The 5226-nt window shown below is 36.0% G+C and overlaps 1 pseudogene; it reads right to left on the bottom strand.

The window, feature by feature from the left end:
* Window positions 1–444: 444 nt before the first annotated feature.
* LOC143622452 (TMV resistance protein N-like) lies at window positions 445–4688 on the bottom strand (annotated as a pseudogene).
* Window positions 4689–5226: the final 538 nt, after the last annotated feature.

Raw genomic sequence — 5226 nt, 5'->3', positions numbered from 1 at the left:
ATCAAGAATTGCTTGTTGATTGTGGAGAATCAGTTATTGGCAATTCATCTCTCCCCTAACTGTACTCAATTTAACATCCACTTGCTTGAATCCATGATTAAATCGATTGGGTCTCCAAAATCGGATTACATTATGATAATTATTTTTTCAAAGACATTTTAATAATACATGGCAAAAAACTTTAAGATATTAATCACCCTAAACAAAATTATCAAAAATGAAAAACCTAAAACATAATTCCATTCAAGATTAAAGTCAGTTAAAGAGAACAGAACGTCACAGTCATAGTGAATTAAAAATTTCATATCAAGCCCAGACTATACTAATATCTGGCTGGAAAGAACAATTAAAAATTTCAAACGATGTAAAAATCTAACATAAAGTCCCGGTTACATTCTATAAATCACAAATTCAAATTTTCAGCGGCTGGACTTTGAATCTAATTTACAGCTCTACATAGTATGTGTTCCACAGTTGTTCTGTCAAGGATGAAAAACCATAAGACTCAAGCTGCCCCTTGGATCCATAAATATGCAGACCTTCCATATGATAAATACTCTGTGGAAGATGACTTATGCCCGCACCGTCTAAATTCAACACTTTCAAACATTCTAAACTCCCAAGTTCCTCAGGCAATTTCCCAACTTGATGACACTTCGTGAGATTTAAATATGTTAAACATTTCATCTTACAGATACCGTTGGGGATGTCTTTTAAGGATCTACACTGGCTTAGGTCTAACTTCTCTACACGTTCTAAATATCCAAGTTCCTCGGGCAATTTCTCAAGTTGATTACAAGAGAAGAGATTCAAATATGTTAAACTTTTGATCTTACAGATACTGTTTGGGATATCACGTAAGGATCTACATTCCTTTAGGTCTAACTTCTCTAAACATTCTAAATGCCCAAGTTCCTCTGGTAATTTATTAATTTTATGACATCCGGAGAGATTTAAATATGTTAAACATTTCATCTTAGAGATACCGTTCGGAATATATAGTAAGGATCTACAATAGCTTAGGTCTAACATCTCTAAATGTTCTAAACAACCAAGTTCCTCTGGTAGTTTCTCAACTTGATGGCAACCAGAGAGATCAAGATATGTTAAACTTTTCATCCTACAGATTGTTTGTGATATCTCGTAAGGATATACATTCCTTAAGGTCTAACTTCTCTAAACATTCTAAACACCCAAGATCCTCTGGCAATTTCTCAACCTGATGACAACCGAAGAGATTTAAATATCTTAAACTTTTTGTCTTAGAGATACTACTCGGGATATCTCGTAAGGATCTACAATAGCTTAGGTCTAACTTCTCTAAACGTTCTAAACATCCAAGTTCCTCAGGAAATTGCTCAATTTGATGACAACCAGAGAGATCTAGACACGTCAAACTTTTCATCTTACAGATACTGTTCGGAATATCTCGTAAGGATATGCAATCCATCAGGTGTAACTCCTCTAAACACTCTAATCTGCCAAGATCTTTGGGTAACTGCTCTAGAAGCAAACAATAGTCAATTTCAAGTGATTTCAGATGTTTTAACATATAAATGCTATCTGGAAGCTGCTTAATCTCTTCAATACTCACAAAACATAGCTTTTCAAGGCATTGTATCCGGTCCAGATCCTCGGGCACCTTAGGAATTTTGCCTTTAAGTGTAAGCTCTCTTAACTGTCGTAAACCACATATAGTTGTTGAAAAAGACTCAAGGTTTGTGCAAGAACATAGACCAAAAGAAAGAAGCTTCTCAAGATTTCCAATCGATGAGGGTAGAGGTTCATCGTATTCGCATCTAAACTGAAACTTTGGCATAGCGCTGTTAGGATGTAGTGGACACATATCTAGGGGCATTGCATACAATTTTAACTTGGCTAAAGAATCCTGACTAGGAAATACAATCGGTTTGTCAACCAAAAAATAATCAAACCTCAAGCAACCTTTTAAGTTTAAGTAGAGAAGCTTTTTTAGGCAGCTGACTGGAGCATGAATTTCTTGAAGATAAGAACATCCTACAAGTATTAACTCCTCTATATGTGGAGTCATCCCGAGGTTAAGGTTACTCACCTTAGAATGAGAGAGGTTGAGGAATTTGAGATTGGGACATTCATTGAGCATGTGGAGTACTACAAAGTCATGACATCCTTCAAGAACTAACTTCTCGAGATGTGGAGTCATCCCAAGGTCAAAGCTTTTCAACTTTGACCAGCTGAGGTTGAGGTATCTGAGCTTATAAAAAACCTATTATAATTAAGAAGAAACAAGAAAGATGAATATCAGTGTAGTGAAAAAAACAATGAGCATAATAAAGAACCATGCAAACCAATCATTCAATCTTGCATTATTCTACCTTTCTTTCTCCCACTTCCCAGGGTTGAGAAATATTTCCCTGACACATTTCAAGGTTAACAAGCTTATTTGCTCTAAATGTTTTGGGTAAAGACCAAAAAGGGTATCTATGCCAACATAGAGATCGCAAAGCATCAGGTAAGTATTCGCCAACTTCATAAACTTTCCATTCTCTAGGTCCATATGGCATGTAAATAAATCTAAGTTCTTTCATCTTTCTTAGACCTTTCAAAATAATTGTTGGATCGACATCGTGACACTCCAATTTTATACATTTTGTTTCTTCGGTACCCTATAAATAAAAGCTCATGTGAATCTTTAATCACAAAAAAAATAAAATGTTCTAGTCCTCCACAATGCGTATAAACTTGAAACTTACCGATTCATTAATCAATATATCTTCAACTTCCTCTTTAATCCATAATCGACTATGTCGGCTAGGCTCATTAGGGTGAAAACGCCGGACAATATTCCAACCCATTTCTTGAATATGGTCATGGAAACCCAAGCGGTCAAAATTAGAAATAGTTATCAATGATTTCTGCACAAGAACACTTAAACCAATGTGAGCATTAAATCCACAACTTTCAAGTATTCTAACTGCATGGTCTTTTTTTTCATATTTCAATAAGCATACAACATCTAGGAATATTTCTTTCTGATCATTCTCTAGACCATTATAACTTATTTCCAATCTTTTCAAGTCTTGTCCAACGGAATTGTTTTTAGTCTTTCTATGGCATCTGCCCATTCATGCTCACTTCTATCACAAAGATGTGAACCCAAAACTTTGATAGTTAAAGGAAGACCCGCAGCATAATGTACAACTTTTCTTGATAGCTCTTCATACCCTTGAGTAGGAATCTCTTTCCCAAATGCACTGAAGAGGCAAATTGCTTCATGATCCGATAACAAATTGACATCATGAATAAATTTTATTCGGTGTGCTACCAATACTTGCTCATCTCTTGTTGTAATGATGATTCTACTTCCTGGCTTAAACCAAGTGAGCTCACCTGCTAACGCCTCAAGTTGCTCTATATCATCCACATCGTCTAGAACAAGAAGAACTTTTGTACTAGGCATAATCTTTTTCATTATACTTTTCCCATCAGAAACACTAGCTACGATTTGATCATTTAACAAAGCTGAAAGGACCTGTTTTTGCAATTCCTTCAAACCAGACAACGAGCCTTTTGAAACTTCCCTCACGTTCTCAACAAAGCTTTTACCCTCAAACCAAATGGAAATATGATCAAAAACAGCTCTCGCCAAAGTTGTCTTTCCACCACCTCCCATCCCCTTGATCCCTATCATGCGGACATCATCGGAACCAATTTCTAAAGATGAAACTACATCCTTCACCCGGGTCTCCATGCCTACTAACTTCCCATCATCACATGGGTTAGTGAAGCGTAGCTTTAGTGAAACATCATGAACAATTTGTTGTATAAATTTGGCTTCATGCCTATGTTAAATAAGATTCAATTAGATTACTCGGAATCCTACATGAAACATGAGATGACATTGATGTACCTATTAAACACAAATTTGAAAGAAAAAAAATGAAGAATACCCATTGAAAGTGTTCTTCAACTCCATCCCCGCCAACCCCGCCGCTTCATTCAGAGCATTCCTCCATTTTCCAACATCATCTTCATTTTCCTGTTTGGCAAAGTGCGAAATGATATGGACAAGTTTTAACAAAACAATGACAAAATATTTGAATCAGAAACTTCTTCTACTATAAAACACAAATCATTCACTGAATAATATAAGTAGAACAAATACATATATAAAGATGCTACCAGATCGTCTATGAAACCGTTCAATATTGAAGAAGAAGATCTGTTACAACAAGATGCTACAATATAAAAAAGACGTTGGAGAGGTAGAGCAGAGCTCCAACTGCCCTTTTCATGTTTCGCAAAGGCTTCTCCAACTACCCCACTTTGGTGCCTGACTTCAGTGGGCTCTACATCATAGAAGATGGGGTAAGCAGTCTGCTCCATCGTCTTTTGGCACTCCATGATCTTTACGAGTTCGTCTAAGCACCATGATGAAGCTGCATAGTTCTTGGAGAAAACTATTATGTAAAATCTCAGAGCCTTCAATGGATCTGACGAGTTGCTCCTTAATCCTTTCCCCTTTCTTGATTTTTTCATCATCTTTGTAAGTTATAATGCCTTTCTGGTGAAGAGCATGATAGAGATGATCAACAAAGTTCTTACGTGTGTCTTCACCCCTGAAACTTATAAAGACATCATACTTGAAGCACTTTTGAACGGATGAAATTGAAGTAGACGCCATTGATTGTAAGCTTCAATGATCGAATGCAATGAAATTTGTATGATCTGATTGCAAATAAACTTGTAAGAGATGATCGAATATGCCTTCAAGAGTTGGATATTTGAGTGGAAAATATGTACGTTCACTTAGGTTGAGGAGTGAAGCCCCTTTTTTGGTGAAGATAAGATACGACTTCTAAACTGACTATTCATGGCAAAAAAAAATGTAGGGAATTAAATTAGGCAAAACATCTTCATACACCACCATGGATACGAGGCTCGTATAGGGCTATACGGGCTGTATACCTGAGTTGTTGAAGACCTATATGACTCGCATAGGACTATGCGTGTCATATAGGCCTGCACAGTTACCATAGGGGTGGTGTATGAAGATCGCACCCCTTAAATTATTACTTTTGCTCCAAATAAATATGTTAAATAATTCTTTTAGTCAGCTACTGTTTAATTTTCAAAGTAAACCTTGCAACAGAAGGCTTGTAACAAAATACAAATTATAGATTTTATATTAAGGAATCAAAAGGAGATATAAGCTTAATTTTTTTTATTAATTTTACACTTCAATAT

This window comes from Bidens hawaiensis, unplaced genomic scaffold (assembly GCF_021521415.1).
Source record: "Bidens hawaiensis isolate Kalapana, Puna unplaced genomic scaffold, B.hawaiensis_p1.1 tig00003141_1, whole genome shotgun sequence".
In the NCBI taxonomy this organism is placed as follows: Eukaryota; Viridiplantae; Streptophyta; class Magnoliopsida; order Asterales; family Asteraceae; genus Bidens; species Bidens hawaiensis.
This window is presented reverse-complemented; position numbering and strand designations above follow the sequence as displayed.